The following is an 18,975-nucleotide window of genomic DNA, read 5'->3' as shown; positions in this document are numbered from 1 at the left end:
TAGGAATATAATAATTGTTTCCCTAAAGATTTCCTACTGTCCTAGCAAATGATAATTTATGGGCAATACCCACCTCCTGATGCTTTCTGTTGTTTTCTTGGAGAGTCCAGTGAAAGTGGATGTCTGCAAGGCAACATCCCAACTCTATATGTCCTGAGTCCTGACACTCAAATGTCAAAGTTTGTATGCCTTTGGACAGTTGTTGACTGAACAGATGAGGGTGGGGAGAAGTGACTTATAGGATTTGATTGGGCAGCATAAAAAGAGGGGATTACTTGTTTCATACATCCGTGTTGAATCTATCCTACATGGACCATTAAATTACCTACTTAATTTCAATAATATTGTTATCATAGTAGAATGTACTTGGGCTTCTGATTCAAAGTAAATTGTGATTCATTCACATGTCAAGTTCAAAAGGCATAAAATGGAGATGAGGAAGTAGAAAAAGCAAATGGACAGGTTTTTTGTTTTGTTTTTTATGAAAGAGACTTGGCTGTGAAGACTAGTGGGGGGCTAATTAGGAGGAGGTGTGTATAAGTTTGCATGGGGTCTAGGAGGAAAAATTATATGATGCATATTGGACCCCTCCCCCAAATTGCTGCATTCTTTCTCATAAGAGTATTGGTCAGAGGTTTTCAAGTTCACATGATGTTGGGGCAGAATGATATCCTGTCGATTTAATATCTCTTGTATCTGCCCCTTGCTTTCTGCCCCCGCCGCTACGTCTGTATCTTAGCCATCCATCATCTCCTGCTTGGAAAATTTCAACAGTCTTCTCATTAGTCTCGCTGCTGGTGTCACTCCTCTTCCTGTCCATTTTCTATGCTACCTCCAGTAGGACAGTTCCAAAAAAATGCTAATTCTATTCCATTACTTCCTTTTTTTGAAATCCTTTGGTACTTCCCAAGTGCCCACAGGATAAGGTTTAAAATTCTTCCCCTGGTGGTTCAGTTCTGGCCCCACCTGTGTCTGATCTGTAGTTCAGTTCCTCTCTGCCTGTATCTGCATTGTACTCTCCTGGGCGGCCCACACTCCGTTCATCAGTCACTCAGTAGTCCCTGTGGAGTGGCCACTGGGTACCAGGGCATGTGCACGTACTGCATCCTAGGACGTAATGAGAGCAAGACTGCGCACTAAATGGAGACCAACCATGACCATTCATGCCAACCGACTCTTCTGGTCTGTCATGAATGGAGTAAAGCAAACACAAACCACACACCCTTTTGTGACTAATTGTTCACTCTGTTTCATAACCTAGTGTAATTTGAAGTAAAAAGATCCTTCTTTAACACAGCTAAGAGAATGAAAGGACAAGCCACAGACTGGGAAACATATTTGCACATCACATGCCTGATAAAGGATTTGTATCCAGAAAATGCAAAAGAGTCTCAAAACTCAATGATAAGAAAATGAACAAACCAATTAAAAAATGGGCAAAAGATTCGGACACTGTAGCAAAGGAGATAGATGATGGCAAAGGAGGGCATGAAAAGATGTTCATCATCATTAGTTATCATCAAGGAAATGTAAATTAAACCACAAAGAGGTATCACAGCTCTTAGAATGGCTCAAATTAGAAAACAAAACACACCCCCTGATAGTACCAACTGCTGGTGAGGATGCGAAGCCGCTGGGACTCCTAGGAACTGTGCGGGGAAGTGCAAACTGGGGCAGCCAAAGGGGAAAACAGTTCCATAGTTTCTCATAAAGTAAAACTTAGGTTTACCATACAACTCAGCAATCACACTTCTAGATATTTACCAGGTGAAGTGAAAGCTTATATTCACACAAAAACCTTTATGTAAATGTTGGCTCCAAACTGGAAAAAAAAAAAAATCCCAAATGTTCTTCAACTGGTGAAAGATTATACAGACTTGGTAGACTCAGGGAAAAAAAAAAAAGAAAAGAAAAGAAATGACCTCTGAGATATACACACTAACATGGATGAATCTCAAGGGCATTGACTCTGTGTAAAAAGCCAGGGTTTAAAAGTTACGGACTGTATGATTTCATTTTTATGGCTTTCTGGAGAAGGTAAAATTGTATGAAGAGAAAACAGATCAGTGGCTGCCACGGGGCTGGGGAGAGGGTGGAGTGTTTGTGTACAAAAGGGTCTAGGGAAGTATTTTGGGTGGATGGAACTGTTCTATATTTCGATTGAAACATGATTACAGGATACATTTGGCAAAAGTCACAGACTGGGCACTAAGGAGCGTCGATTTTAATGTATGCAAATTGTATCTCAATGAAAAAATGATCCTTGTTTAAATATAAGAACCAATGAGGTGTATCTGTCCAATTTCAGCTTTCTATCAGTTTCACTCTGGCATTCACGGTGAGCTGTGCTGTGGGGTCAGGAGAATCTGGGGTTGTGGGGTTGCTGTGGCTTCCAGCCTTTTCTTCCCTGGGGGAGCAGCACATTTGGCAAGCTGAGAGAACCTTTCAACAGGAGCCCACCTGTTCCTATCTAACTTGGTATCCACTCAACCCTGACTCTTCAGTTCAGGAGCATGTCAAATAATCTGGTGGGTAATTTATTAAATTTGAATGAGAAATCAATAGGCCATCTTCTTTCTTTACTCCCATTAAGTTAGTCATGCAGATGCATTTTAGGGATTGCACCTTCTATCTTGCACACTAATGACTTTTCCAAAGGAAATGAGTTAGCTTCTCCGAACCCTTAGCTGAGCACATCCTTCATTGTTCTTTCTGGGTTTCCTTTCTTTTCTCTGGGGCTTCTGGTCTCTACTGAAGATTCCAGGGGAAAATGTAGATGTAACTGGTAGGAGAATTACTTATTGTTCCATTCTTCCGACCCACTGCCAGATGATGGTCCTGGGATTTGCTTCAGGAATTGTGATTATTCTCACAGCAGCCCAGCTGTAGGGCTTCGTAAATGGTTCTGAGGGCATCTTCATTCCAGTGCAAGGAACTGATTTTCATTTTCCTTGAATATGCTTTCTGTTTTCTGGTGCTGGGTTTGAATAGACCAGGTGTTAAGAAACTAGTACTAAATAAACAAAAATGTAATTCTAACATTGAGAAATACATTGGTTAAACATGAAACATTTCCCACATTTCCTAGGCTCTTTCTCAATTAAAATGAAAGGAGAAGGCTAGTTCTTAGACTCTGAAGTACCCCTTTTTTGTTTTGATTTTCTTGCCTTTTTTTTTTTTTTAGGGAAAGGACATTAGTTAAAACTAAGGAAATCTGAATATATACGGAGTTTAGTTATTAATGTATCAGTATCGGTTCATTAATTATAACAAATGTTATCATATTAAAGTAAGATGTTGATAATAGAGAAAATTGGGTGCGGGGCATATGGAAAGTGTAATATAATCATGATTTTTCGTAAACCTAAAACTGTTCTCAAAAGTAAAGTTTATTTTTAAAATAAAACTTAACAGGGGGTCTAAGACAATGCCAATACCTGTTTACTACCCATGAGCCCATTTTGAAAAAGAAAAAGAATTCAAGGAAGTACTGCAACAAAATTAAAAATGAATCTAAAAAAGAAAACTACTCATGTATTATATCTTTGATACTTCTGTATTATTGTACCTTATGATACAGAAAATGCTGGTGAGCAAATAAGTAAAACTTAATTAATTCTAGAAAAAATTTCTTGTGTTGCATCATATAAAGTATTAAACAGTCTATCGGTAAAATATTTTCTGCTATCAATGTACTGGAACAGGGATTGGCGGGAGTGCTAAGATTCTTACCATTTTGCAGGGAAGGTAAAAATATTGATGACACATAGATGTTCATAGGAAATATAAAGTGATTATTTATTTACAGATTGAATGACCACTCGAGGGGTGGTTCTCAAAGTGTCTAATTTTCTTGCTTTAATTAAGTATAATTTTAATCTATTTTCTCCAAGCTGAATTTTCAAATTTCCCAAGATGTATCTGGATTCGGTTCCATTGAAACAAAATACTTCCAACCTTAATTCTTTCTACGTTAAGCTAGGACCAAGATTTCTCCGTGAGAGTAAACATGAGTATTCGCTGTCCAGAGCAGCACAGAAGAGCGAGCCCAGGGGCCTCCTTCCCGCCCCCTCCCCCCCTCCCGGTTTAAGGACACACGGGGGAGGGGGTGGGGCAGAGGCCAAGACACAGCCTTTCCTGGAGCCCGGAGCCCTCATTGAAGGGCTTGCGAGCACTTTCCCTTCCTGCAGCGAAGGCCAGCATTCTTTCACAATTCCACAGCTGACCCTGCTGCACAGATTAATTTATTTTTCCTGCATCCATCTTGTCAGAAAAATTCCAGGGCCAGAAACCTAGCTATTTCCAAATCAACCTTTCACCCTAGTGTTTCCCAGTGATGTTCTTAAGGAAGTGAGAAATTTGGTTTGTTTCAGACCAGGTGACTCGGCTGCCCCGCGATGGGCTGTGGGGTATTCTCCTGGAACAGCTGCCTTGAGCAGGCCACTCTGCGAACCAAAGTTCTTGTTTTCTCCCCCTAAGCCCGCAAGATGGCAGCTCCGAAGGAACCCGCCAAGTGCCACCTGGAACATTCTTACTTGTCCACCATCGATCGTCCCATTCTCAATGCCAGCTGAATCCTATCTTCACCAAGCACTAACTTTAATGGGTGACGGCATGTTTCCCATCTAAGGTTGAAGCTCCTAGTTAAACATCTTTGGAAACCTCACATGGTGCTTCATGTAATACTGAACATATATTTGCTCGCAAATACTTGGGGACCGTTCTGCAGTCTTCCCAAAGCTTGGAACTGTTTCATCTTTTTTGTTTTTGCTTTTAAAAGCCTACAGCACGCGGTATTCCTAGGCATCTCCCATCCAGGTACTAACCAGGCCTGACCCTGCCTAGCTTCCAAGATCAGAAGAGCTTGGGTGTGTTCAGGGTGGTATGGCAGTAGGCTGTCTCATCTTTTTTGGAGTGTAGATCTCATTTGTGGACAGGTAAGTGCCCTCCTAGCTTTAGAGGCTCTGAACTCTCTGGGAAGCTTGGCTGGGCGCGCCCAGATTTTCACCCCCACACTATGGTCTCCTGGCTTAGTCTGCGGACGCCCTAGCAGATGAACGTGGAGCTCTGGTTTTCTTCTCGTGTCTGTATCTGTCTCTGCCTCCCCCAGTTTCACCACCATGTAATGGTATTGACACTGATAATGATAATGGCAGTGAGAGACCTGAGAGGCAGCATAGTGTCCTGTGGATTCTGCGGGCAGACTCCAGCCTTGTTTACATTCTATCCCTGCTGCTTACCAGCTGTGTGAACCTAGGCAAGTTGCCTGACCTCTCTGTGCCTCGGGTTTTCCATTTGTAAAACCAGAGTAATGGTTTCTATTACACAGGAATGTTGAGAATTATGAATTAATGTATGCAAAGTTCTTTACATGTTTATTATTATTATTGGTAATAAGCTACCATTTTTTGAATGCTTACTAAGTGTCAGGTAGTAGTAAGAGCATCTCACATGTTATTTTATTTAAATGTTATTTTATTCCTTATAGTGACCTTGTGGGATGAGTATCCTTATACCCACTGTACAGGCAAGGCAACTAAGGCTCTGTAACTCACTTGGATCATTCTGCTAATAAGTGGTAGAGCCAGGGTTCAAATCCAGGGCTGACTGCATCTGAAGCCTTACCCTTAACCGGTTTGCCAATGCATCTCCTCGTGCTAATGTGGCTAATACATGGTACATTGATCTGGTAGCTTTCTTTTTAATCTGGATTTGGAGGTAAATACAGACCCCTATGATTTTTCTCATCTTCCATGACGTCTTGTCTCCCGTCATAGGTGGCAAAACACCTCGACATCTTGGAAAAACGTGGAAGCTGAGACAACATCTCAATCACAGCTTTGGAGGTCTTCGGGATGGCTGGATGGCCCAGGGAGCTGGACATTTGTGAAGGTTAGGCTGCCTGGGATTGGTGGAGATTTGGGATGGCAGAGGAGATTGGGTGGTTCGACTTTGGTCTTTACGTCCAAATAAATGCTCCCATGACCAGTTACTCAAGTTGTCTGGAGTTGAGGCTGCAGACATAAGTGATATGTGCCCTTCTACCATCTAATTAGCTTATGGTATCTGACACAAGTCAGATGGATCTAGGCTTACATGCTTCTTTCTGCCTTACTAGGAAAGCCTAGAAAGTTATTTAACTTCTCTGAAGTTCTCTGAAAACACTTGATTGATCCGGTTTTCGAGGGAATTAAAAAAAAAACATGTGATGGCTCCTAAGTATTTATTTCTTTGGTTCCAGTCTGGAGCTGCAAGTGTTGGCAAGACTTTTCTAATGGATAACAGAAGGGGTTTTTTTGTTTTGTTTTTTTAAATTACCAGACTTAACCTTTATCACTAAGTAGAAAACATTCAGTGTGTGTCCTCCGGACCCACATGATAAGTGAGCCCTAGCCAGGCACTGCACGAAATACAGAATAATCCTCTCAACTCTCGTGTAAGGTGGGGATGGTCTCCAGTTCGCACATGAGAAAATCAGGTCCAGAGAGGTAATTTGTCCAAAGTGATATAGCTGGTTAGTGGGAGAGTCAGGATTGATCCTCATGACTCTAAAGCAGTGCCATCTTTCTATGAAAGAGATAGATGCCATTCATTTCTTCATTCATTTGTCAAATGCTTGTTGATCATTTGATATGTGCTTGGCACAGTTTTAGAGGCCATGTTTGTAATACAAAGAAACATATGTAGGGAATGTATACTGTGGTTGAAGAAACAGTCACACACATATTGCAAACTTAAGAGCCTGAACTCTGTCCCCTTCTCACTACAAAACACTGGAAAATTCTGGATAGGGGAGCCTGGGTGGCTCAGTTGTTAAGCGTCTGCCTTCGGCTTGGGTCATGATCCCAGGGTCCTGGGATTGAGCCCCACATTGGGCTCCCTGCTCAGCAGGAAGCCTGTTTCTCCCTCTCCCACTCCCCCTGCTTGTGTTCCCTCTCTTGCTGTCTCTCTTTCTCTGTCAAATAAATTAATAAAATCTTAAAAAAGAAAAGAAAAGAAAATTCTGGATAATAAACCCAAATATTTTAAATTGCATAAATGAGTTCATAAAAATGTAAAGGAAATCTCCAAGTTTCAAACAAATAAACAAAAACACCAAGGAAACTGAAAAACAACATGGTAGACATTAGAGTTAATGTTGGATCTCTCCTGGGACAGGATTGCAGGTCTCCCCAACCTAGAGGCATGGCTTTTGTTAACCAAGGATCAGAGGGGGTCTGAGACCTGCATAAATTTGGGACACTCAGGGGGCCACACTCTCAATGAAATGATTGAATCAAGGAGGGAAAATAACCCTCCAGCAGAGTAAGACAAGGAGGAACTTGGCTTGGAATCAGGTGAAATAAAATGTGTCCTGTGAGAATCTGTAACAATAGGAGCCTCGCGGGGTTTGGGGTCTAAACTCATGCTACCAATGTGGTCCAGGCATGGACCCCAAGCCAACTGACCAATGCAAAAATAGTGCTTCAGTGATACTACCCCCAGGGCACCTGGTAGAAGCAAATGCAAAATGGATCTGGAGAGATAGACTGTCAGCCCAGGCTGCACAGGATTCATACAGGCAAAGCCCCATAGAATAGGAGCTCACAACCGCAAGTCCCCAACACACACACCCTGCCATGCACCAGCATCAGCATACAGAGTGTCTACGGAAGGTGCCACAGAGTAGCAAAGTTTGAAGACTTGGCCAGGTTGGACTCTAAAGGCTGATGTGGGTCTAGGGCCGACTGCGGTGGAGAAGCTGGTGTCCTCAGTGTGAAGATCAGCCTGCACCAGGACAAGGAGGTAGGTCTTGGCAAGTCTTGCTTACGGGTAGTAAGTGGTTAAGACTAACAGGAGCTGAAGGTTTTATTTAGGGGTCAGTGAAGAATAAAACTAAAATATTAAATGAAAGCCAAGATGTCAAGGACTTGGAATGTCTTAACCAAAGGTGGAGAGGTGACATGATGAAACATTTAAAGAAGTCTTTGCAGAATGTTTGGTGATACTTAGAAAACGTAAGGAAGGGGATAGAAAGGAGGACCAGGGTTAATATCCTGGGGACACATGTGGGACACATGGTAGGTTGGGAAAATGGATAAGGAAAAGGAATAGCCTGCTGTGGGAGAGCCAGAAGCATAGACTTCCTATTTAATGCAGAAGTTTCAAACTGTGTCTTGCAGAATGAGCATATTCCTGTTACCTCTGGTGGCCAATGCAGGAGAACAGTTTGCTTATTTTATTTCATGCAATTTCGCCCTACATAACATTTTTTTTCCTTTTTTTCAAGATTTTCTTTGTTTATTTGACAGAGCACACAAGCAGGGGGGAGGGACAGAGGGAGAGGGAGAAGCAGACTCCCCGCTGAGCAGGGAGCCCGAAGCGACGCGGGGCTCGGGCTCGATCCCAGGACCCTGGGATCCTGACCTGAGCTGAAGACAGACGCTTAACTGACTGAGCCACCCAGGCGCCCCCCTACATAACATTTCATTTGGAAAAAATAATTTTGCAGCTTTGAGAAAAATTGTAGAGCTTAAAAAAATATTTTATTTTTCTAAAGCAAAGAAGTAAGCTAAAGTCTTAGGCCAAAATAGGTGAGAAGGTATTGGGATGGTCTGGTTCTTGCTCTAGAGAATAGTGCGCAAGCAGGTGCTTCATACAGCATCTTCTTTGGGGAGGAGTGTGGTAACAGTTGGTCAGCCGCTGCAGACAGCTCAGTCCAGCATGTTATCCGCCTCACAGAGATCATCCCCACCCCTGTCAGATCCTCCACAACCATGGCAAAATCCAAAGGAAACCTCCAGGCGTGGGGGGACCTGCCCACCCCCCGGGGACTGACTGGCATCAGAAATAGCGCTCTGGAATCCGAAGTATTGATGGAGTGCGAAGTTCTGTGTTAGAGATGGCACATTTACAGGGGAGGAGAAGGGTCCCTTTGTCTGGATGAACCATCTCTCCTCCTCCGCCAGGGCTGTAATTTCTGCTCTGCAGCCAGGAGAAGGCCAAGGAGTTTGAACCTGAGTGGAAGGAAAGGAAGGGGGGTGGTTTGCATGAGTTTCGTGTTGGGTGTGCTCTAATCCAGCTTTGTTAGCCCCTCCGCAGCGGAGGTAAGATGAGCGGGAACACGGGGGAGTCGGGGGAGTCGGGGGAGTCAGGGCCTTGAGTTGGGTGGAAACTGCTAGAAGATGCAAATTGGTAAATAAACATTAAAACAATGCGGCTCTGCTAATCCTCTGACAAAGGACAAATTGCTGATCTAACCTCCCCGCCGGGATGGCTGCCCCAGTTGAACAAAGGCGGCTTTTATAGCTTATGTTTTATTTGTAAACTGACAGCTGCTGGTCAGTTAAATGGATTTTCTCTCACCTGCCTCCAAGGGGTGGGGGGTGGGGGTGGGGGTGGCAGGTAATCCGCTCTTTCTCTTCGGGACTCCGGGAAACGGTCACCTGATCTGACCAGGAAAGGCCTTGGAGGATGTGCCAAATTTTAGCCACTTTAGAGTACCTGCCAAATTGCTCGTCCACAATGGGGCCAGTGTGCGACGGGGAGGGGCGGGGGAGCGGCGAGCCTTTCCCGCTCGTAATTCACCAGAGGCCTTGCGTTTCCCCGCCTCTCTCCAGGCTCCCAATTCCAGGGTTCGAGGCCTTCTCTGGGGAAGGTGGTTGTGAGAGCACGTTGGTGCTGGTAATTCTCTGCAAAGGTGTCTGTCACCCAGGCTCCTTCCTGCGGGCTGTCTGCCACCCAGGCCGCCTCCCCCACTTCCTCTGAAGAGCTGTCACCCCAGTGCAGGGTGTCAGCTCATCCATTATTCCCGCTGAGCTGCGAGAGGAGAGCCTGGCACCGAGACCCCGCCCCACACCGACAGCGCTGGCCCGCTCCTAATCACCTGGGGAAAATCACAGGCAAGTCCTCGTCTCCAGTGGCCTCTGGCCTCGGTTACCCGCTCCTCAGTCCGCCTCCTGCCACCCCACCTCCTCCACCTCAAATGTCAAGGCGTTCTGGCTGGGGTGAAGCACGCCTCCCAAAGGGGAGGAGATGGTATTTTTCTGGAGTAACGCCTCTCTTAAGGCGCGTCTTGTTGCCGCCGCCCTCGCAGGAATCCAGCTCCCGGGCGCACGGGCTAGGGCTCCTCGAAGGTATTGGAATTCCAAAGGTCTCCATAACCCCAGGATCAAGGAGCAGGAGAGAACAGAAATCGTTTCCAGAGATTGTTCCTGAAGCCCCAAAGCATGCCCGTGACAAAGGGGTGATTTCAAATATGGGGTCAGAGGGAACCAGGAAGGAGTGGGACGTTGCCCGGGCGGGCGAGGAGACCGGGGCTGGTTTAACGAAGTGTGGGGATGCCGTACCTAACGCTCCACGCTCAGCCCACAGGACACCTCAGGGCCTAGACGCTTGACTCCTGACCGGCTCACTCCTGGGCTAAGGCTTAGGAAGATTTTTCTCTCTGTGTAGTCTCAGATGCCTGTTGAAAGGCCCCAACCCAAAGGCAGCGACCTGAGGCTTGGTCTCTTGGGGGACAGTTTGCAGGGGTGGAGGATGAGGGCTGACTGAACTGATGAAGTCTTACTTGGGCTGGATCTGAGGCTTAGCTCACAAGGCCTCTCTCGTCTGTGAGGAGCCTCCCCCCTGCCCCGGCGGCCTTTTATGGGCTGTCTACACCTCCTTTAAGTGTCCCCTGTCATTCCTTTTCTGATGAGGGTGGGAATACTCGCTTCATCCTGCCTTGCCCCCGGGACGGCTCTAGCCCCGGTCTCTGGGACTCTGAGTGGCAGCGTTTGGCAGGCTGCTCTCCTGCCCTTTGACCCCCTCTCTCCCCACCTTCCCTCTCATGATTCTCCCCTCCTCTCAACTGCGCTGCCCTCTCCTGCTTCTCCCTCAGTTGGCACTTGCACATCCTTCAGGGCTCGCTTCTTAAATGGAGCTTCCTCAGGGAGGAGCCTCCTGACATCTCTGTATCTGCCTTGGCCCCAAACACATCCCCTCTCTCATTCTCTCCCGGCACCTTGTTCTTTCCCTTCATACCACCGCAATTTGTAATTAGCTTCTCTTTACATAGGCTTACCGTCACAGTCCCCTTTCCAGACTCAATTCCATGGTGGAGACCATGTCTGTGGTGTTCAGACTCTATCCTAGTGCCCAGCACCACACCTGGCGCATAGTAGGTGCTCAGTAAATATCTGTTGAATGAGTGAATGGATGAATGAATTCATGTTTTCAAGGTATGGTTACTAGGTGGGAAGCTAAGCACCTCATGGCAATTAGTGAACTCTTCTGTTTCTTACCCTTTTATGTATCCGTATTTATCCCAGTCTATATTTTAAGGTCTTGACTATGCTTTAAGTTTTTCACCATCCTCATAGCTCCTGGTGCTGGTCTACTTGGAGGCAGCTGGTGCAGTGGTAATGAGGGAAGGCTCTGAGGTGAAAGCCCAGCTTTTCCACTTACTAGCTAGGTAGCCTTGTTTTTGTTTAATGTCCTCTGCACAGACTAGAATGTTTAGCACAATATGACATGATAATGTCCCACTATTTGGGATTGTTGTTTTATTTCTGACTTTAATGGAAATTCTTTTTTTTTAAGATTTATTTATTTGAGAGAGAGAGAGAGAGAGAGAGAAGCAGATTCCCCACTGGGCGCAGAGCCCAGTGTCAGGCTCGATCTTACGACCCTGAGATTATGACCTGAGCCGAAATCAATAGTTGGTCACTCGACGGACTGAGCCACCCAGGGGCCCTGGAAATACTTTTAATATGATGTTGGCTATGTGATTAAGATAGATATTCTTTATTGTTTAAGAGTATCTTAAATATAATTTTGTATGTCAATTGTACTTCAATTAAAAAAAGATGGGGTACCTGGTGGTTTTTTATAGTGATTCATCAACACTTGTAAGCAATATCCAACTAGTGAAACAAGAGGCCAGATATGAAATACAGCAGCTCTGTGACGATAGAAACAATCTCTCCTGGGACTTACCTGTAGAATTATTGCAGAGGATGGTCCTGGAGGGTCTCCCCCAAACACTGTGCCCATAGGTATTATAGTAGGAGCCAAGAAAACGTGGTGGAAAGAAGAGGTCTGAGGGAGGGACAGACCTGAGACCAAATCCTGGCTACACCACTCATCAACAGTCTGAAGTTGGGTAGAACACCTGACATCTGAAAAAAGAGGATGATAAAACCTCCATCCCTGGGCCATGGTGAAGATGAATTCAGACAGAGTGTGTGAAAACCCCTCACCGCCCTTCTTGCAAGATGGTTACCTTCACTGTACGGGATTGCATGCTTCCTCAATGTAGAAAGAAAGAATGTTTCTCCCTCAACAGCAGATCAAAAATTCTGGGCCACCTTCTAAGGAAGCTACATTTGGTTGTGTGCTAAAGCAGCGGGTCGGTGCTTATCTCTGAACCAATCACTGTGGTGAGAGGGATGAGATAAGTGATTGGCTTTAACCAGTCAGGGCTTACACCTTGAGCTGGGGTGGGGGGGTAAATCCTACCCAAACTTCGCGTCTGGAAGGGGGTAGAATTCATGCTGCCGAGACAATCACAGGGTTACTGCAGCAGGTGCTCAATAAATATTATTGTTCTTATAAAATAACAACATTCCACATTCTGGAGAATATTTCCTTAGGGCTGATAGAAAGTACTTTCCCCTCATCCCCCCACCCCTGTAAATAGTAACCATTGTCTTTTGGGTTCCAAGAAATATTACATCGTTTTATTCAGGCCTACCCCCTAGTCATAGATCCACATTCTTCAAGTGCTTCTTCAATAAGTTCTAAGTGGATTTTTATGTCAGAGCTGGCCTAGATCCAAAGCTGTCTTTTCTGTGAAGGTGGTGATAGTGATGGTGGTATCCTCATCCATCTGAAGTAGAAAGATCTGGAAAAAATTTATAGGCCATCAGCGATTTGGACCTGCCACCCAGCCTGATGTTGGTCTTTTATCAGGTGGAGTTACTGTCTATGGGCCAACTCCATGAAGTGAACATATTACGCTCGTTAGATGTGAAGCATATTTGGGGCTTTGAAAGAGGACACGAAGCAAAACCACATGCAGACACTTCAGCTGATGAATGACCTGGGGAGGGGCAGGTGCTGCCTGTTACCGCTGAGCTCCGGGAGAGGGGTGGAGAGATGGACTGGAACGGAGGGCAGCTTTTTAAACCTCTTGCCCTTGTAGCTGCCACCTGAGGACAATAACCCTGCCAGTGGGCGTAAAAAAGAAGTCCACCAGCTTTGGTTTCTGTGGATCTTGCTCGTCTCTGTGAAGGGTAATGATCTCTGATAGTGTTTACAAGACTTTCGAGTCCTTTCTGTCACGCACATTTATCCAATGAGACTTAGAGCTCAGTGTTCCCTGTGGAGATGTGTAGGAGACAGATCTTGGGTTGCTTTGTGATCGACATCTTTCACATCTCATAGAACAATGCGACTTTGCCCTCTGTGGTTTGTTTTTTCCCTCAGGGACTCGAAGACATGTGAGACTCAGCTGTGTTTCCTGAGATTCAGTGAAGCACTGACGAGGAGGCTCAGGTGATACTTGGTCCTGGAGGGAGTAGGACATTTGTGGTAGTATTCGCTTCCTATGGCTACTGTGACAAATTGCCACAAACTCAGTGGCTTAAAACAACACAAATAGGGGCGCCTGGGTGGCTCAGTCGTTAAGCGTCTGCCTTCGGCTCAGGTCATGGTCCCAGGGTCCTGGGATCAAGCCCTGCATTGGGCTCCCTGCTCAGTGGAGAGCTTGCTTCTCCCTCTCCCACTCCCCCTGCTTGTGTTCCCTCTCTCACTGTCTCTCTCTTTGTCAAATAAATAAATAAAATCTTAAAAAAAACCACAAAAAACCCCCACAAATATATTACCTTATAATTCTGCAACTTAGAAATCTAAAAACTCATGTGTCGGCAGGCTGCAGTCCTTCTGGAGGCTCCAGGGGAGAATCTGTTTCCTTGCCTTTTCCATTTCTAGAAGCTGCCTGCATTCCCTGGCTTGTGACCGCCCCCATCTTCAAGTCCCTCTGTCTCTGTCTCTCTCTGACTTCTGCTTGCGTCATCATATCTCCTTTTCTGACTCTGACCTTGTGATGACATCATCCCACCCCAGGAATCCAGGATAATCTCCCCATTGTAAGATCCTTAATCTTATCACATCTGCAAAGTCCTTTTTGCCAGATTAGGTGACATATTTACAGGTTTCAGGAGTTAGAATGTGGGCATCTTTGGGGACTATTATTCTGTCTACCACAGTGGTCTAGTTTCTCCTTCTCTTCTGCCTTTTACCTTTTAAAATTGATTTACTTTTTGTTTCTAATGGGTAGTATATTCCACAGGGTTCACAAAAAGAAAAGAATACTGAAGAAGATATCCAGATGACCCATAGGCTCATGAGAAAATGCTCACCATTATTAGTTATTAGGAAAATGCAAATCAAAACCAAGAGATACCACTTTATATGCACTAGGATGGCTATGATAAAAAAATATACAGAAAATAACAAATCTTGGTAAGGGTGTGGAGAAATTGGAACCCTGGTGCATTGCTATGAGGATGTAGACAGGTATAGCCACTGTGGAAAAGGTGGTTCCTCAAAAAGTTAAACACAGAATTGCCAGACGATCTAGCAACTCCTCTCCTAGGTATATACCCCAACAAATTGGGAGCAGGGACTCAAACAGAAACTTGTACAAGAATGTTCATAGCAGCATTATTCACAATCTCCAAAAGATCCATCAACAGAGAAATGGATGAACAAAATGTGGTATATACATACAATGGAATACTATTCTGTCATAGAAAGGAATGAAGGACTGATACATGCTATAATGTGGATGAACCTTGAAAACATGATGCTAAATGAAAGAAGCTAGACACATTAAGAAAAACAAACAAATACTGTATAATTCCATTTATATGAAATATCCAGCATAGGTAAATCCACGGAGATGGGAGCAGGTTGGTGGTTACCAGGGTCTAGGGACAAGAGGGAATGGGGAATGGCTGCTTAATGGGTCCTGGGTTTTCTTTTGACGGTGATGAAATGTTTTGGAACTTGGTAAAGGTGCTGTTGGATGATATTGTGAATGTACTAAATGTCACTGAGTTGTACCTTTAAAATGGTTGATTATATATTATGTGAAGTTTACCTCCATTTTTTTAAAAGTGAAAAGCAATAAACAAAGTATACATTGAAAAATCTTACTCCTACCTCTGCCCTATCTGCTCTGTTTTCCTCCACCCATGCAGATAGCTACTTTAATTTGTTCATTGCATATCCTACTGTGTTTCTTTATGCAGAAACAAGCAGATGTGAGTTACTCTGCTTTTCTCTCTCTTTCCATGAAAGGTAGCACTCTCTATATCATTTTTACTGTTTTACATCTAATAATACATACTAGAGTTCTTTCTATATCTTCAGTATTTTAACATCTGATGATATTCCACAGCTTAGATGTAACATAGTTTATTTAATATAAGCATTTAATGCTATATACATTTCTAAGTACTGCTTTATTTGCATCCCACAAATTTTGACATGGTGTATTTTTTCTTATCATGCAGTGCAATATATTTTTGACTTTCCATGAGACTTCTTCTTTGACCAAAGGATTATGTAGAAGTAAGCTGCTTAATTTCAAATTATTTGGACATTTTCCTGTTACTGATTTACAGTCTAATTCCATTATGTTCAGAATATGTTTCACAGGCTTCAATTCTTTTCATCTTTTTCCTCTTTCCTCTCTTTTTTCACTCTTTAAAACCTTTTTATTTTGAAATAATTGTAGATTCAGATACAGTTGTAAGAAATAGTACAGAAAGATCTGTATACCTATAACGGGTTGGGCTGTGTTCCCTACAAAATTCATATATTGAAGCCCTAACCCCCCCAGGACCTCAGAATGTGAGGATTTGGAGGCAGGGTCTTTGTAGAGGTAATCAAGTTAAAGTGAGGTCCTTAGAGTGGTCCTTAACCCCGTATGACTGGTGTCCTCGTAAAAGGGGGAAATGTGAACACAACGACACACATACAGGGAAGATGATGTGAAGACACAGACAGAAGACAGCTAACTATAAGCTACAGAGAGAGGCCTGGAACAGATTTCTCCCTCACAGCCCTCCGAAGAAACCAACCTTGTTGACAACTTGATTTTGGATTCTAGTCTTCAGAGCTAGGAGGCAATAAATTTCCATTATTTAAGCCACCCAGTCTGTGGTACTTTGTTACAGCAGCCTAGTGATCTAATAAGCTTAACCCAGTTCCACCCAATGGTAACATCTTGCAATCTTACATAACACAACTGGAAAATTGACATCAATATCATCCATTGAACTTTTTCAGATTTCATTAGTTTTATATGCAATTATGTATGTGTATGTGTGTGCGTGTATTTAGTTCTGTGGAATTTTATCATATGTAGATGCACGTGACCACAGTCAAGACACAAAACTGCTCCATCACAAAGGCCCTTTGTGCTACAGCCACCTCCTTCCCATCCCACTCCCTAACCCCTGGCTCCTACTAGTCTGTCTCCATCTCTATAATTTTGTCATTTCTTGAGTGCTATATAAATAGAATCATGCAGTGTGTAACCTTTAGAGATGGGCTTTATTCATTCAGCATAATTCCCTTGAGACCTATCCAAGTTGTATATACCAGTAGCTCATTCCTTCTATTTGCTGAGTAGTAGTCCAAAGTATGGATGTACCATCGATTTTAAACCATTCACTCGTTGAAGGACCTTGGGGTTGTTTACAGTTTGGAGTGACTGTAAATAACACTGCTGTAACCATTCACATACAGGTTTTTGTGGGGATTTAAGTTTTCATATATCTGGGTTAGGTGCTATATCTTTTTACGTTCAATCTTCCTATGCTATTTTAAGTGACTTTCTTATAAAACAGCACATAATTAGATCATTTAAAAAAAAATCCATCCTTCCAATCTCTTTCAGTTGATTTGTTTAGACTATTTGCTTTTAATGTCGTTATTTATGTTTGGATTTAAGCCTATCATTTATTTTCTGGGTTTTTTCCCCTGTTTTTTGTTCTTCGGTTTCCCATCTCGTGTTTTCTTTTGGGTTATTTGAATCTTTTTAGTATTCTAGTTTATTTATTTAGTGTGTGTGTGTGTGTGTGTGTGTGTGTGTATGTGTATGTTTTACTATATCTCTTTTTATAATATTTTTTGTGGTTGCTCTAGGAATTACAAAATACCTTACTTTTTCATGGTATTTTACTACTTCAAGTGGAATGTAGAAACTACCACCATATTGTGCACACTCCTAACTTCATTTTATAGCTGTTTTCTGCATTACACCTATATACATTGATCAGTGTTATACCTTTGGTTTTCAACCATTAAGTAGAGTTCTAAAAACTTGAGAGAGGAAAGTCTCTTATATTTACTCATACATTCACCATATCTGTTACTCTTCCTTCATTCCTGATGTTCCAAGTTTCCACCTGGTATCACTGCCCTTCTGTTTGAAGAGTGTACTTTTAGAGCAGGTCTATAGGTAACAAATTCTACTTTCTTTGTTCTAAGACCTTTATTGCACCTGTATTCCTGAAGTATATTTTTGCTGGATATAGAATTGTGGGTTGACAGTTGTTTCCTTTCAGTATTGTTAAAATGCTCTTCTGCTTCCTTCTGGCTTCCGTTTCTGAAAATATGCCTGCAATTATTGGGGTCATTGCTCCTTATGAGTGATATGTTGTTTTTCTCTAGTTGCCAGTAGAGATTTCAGTTTTGTCTTTAGTTTTTAGTAGTTTGATTATGTTTCAGGGCATGAGTTTTTTTTTTTTGGGGGGGGTGGTTATCCTGTTTATGATTTGCTGAGCTTCTCCAATCTGTAGCTTTTATGTGTTTTGTCAAATTCGGGGGAGTTTTTAGTCATTATTTCTTTAAAAAAATTTGTTTTCTGCATTATACTCTTTCTACTTTTAGGATTCTAAAGACACAAATGTTAGTCCTCTTGGTGTTGTCACACAGGTTCCTGAGGCTTGCTCATTTTTTTTTTAAAGATTTATCCATTTCTTTTTTATATAGAGAGAACGTGCGAGTGGTGGGAGGGGCAGAGGGAGAGAGAGAGAAAATCCTGGAGCAGACTCCCCGCTGAGCGGGGAGCCCCACGACGACGCAGGGCTTGATCCCAGGACCCTGAGATCATGACCCAAGCCAAAATTAAAAGTTGGCCGCCTAACCTACTGAGTCACCCAGGCACCCCAAGTCTTGTTCATTTTTGCCCCAAATCTTTATTCTTTCTGTGGTTTAGACTGGAGAATTTCTATTGATCTGTCTTCACATTCACTGACTCTTTCTTCCATCATCTCCATTCTGCCATTGAGCCCATCAGTGAGTTTTAAAATTTTAGTTATTGGGGGCACCTGGCTGGCTCAATCAGTAGGGCAGAGACTCTTTATCTCAGGGTTATAAGTTCAAGCCCCATGTTAGGTGTAGAGATTATTTAAAAATAAAATCTTAAAAAAATTTTTTTTCAGTTATTTTATTTTTTAGTTTTAGAAACCCAGAGGGTTTCTATTTGATTTTCTTTAGTTTCCTGTTCTTTTCTAGGACTGTCTATCTTCCATTCATTGAAAGGAAATTTGTCCTTACTTGTTAGATCATTTTTATAATAGTTGCTTTAAAGTCTTTTGCAGGAAATTCCAACATCAGTGTCATCTCAGCATGCAAGTTGAGATTTTTCTGGTTCTTCATATGTCAAGTAGTTCTGTACTGGATTCTGGGCATTTTGAATATTATGAGTCTCTGGGTCTTATTTACACACAGTGAAAAATGTTGATTTTTTACTTTAGTAAGCAACTGACCTGGTTGGGGTCAGGCTGTAAGTTCCAATTGGCCTTCTGTGGATTATGGTTTCCACAGTGAGTTCGACTTTTAAAGTCTTGGCAGTGCTATTCGGATCTGTCTCGCATGTGTGCCACCTGGTGGCCAGTGTGGGATGTGAGTGGTGGTCTATCCGTTTATAGTTCC

General features: G+C 43.2%; 1 pseudogene; it reads right to left on the bottom strand.

Annotated features, from left to right (window-relative positions):
* Nucleotides 1-4,778: 4,778 nt before the first annotated feature.
* Nucleotides 4,779-4,896, bottom strand: LOC116642859 (annotated as a pseudogene).
* Nucleotides 4,897-18,975: the final 14,079 nt, after the last annotated feature.

Source organism: Phoca vitulina, unplaced genomic scaffold, assembly GCF_004348235.1.
Source record: "Phoca vitulina isolate PV1807 unplaced genomic scaffold, GSC_HSeal_1.0 scaffold24, whole genome shotgun sequence".
In the NCBI taxonomy this organism is placed as follows: Eukaryota; Metazoa; Chordata; class Mammalia; order Carnivora; family Phocidae; genus Phoca; species Phoca vitulina.
Note: the sequence above shows the minus strand (reverse complement) of the source record. Positions and strands in the feature narration are given on the sequence as shown.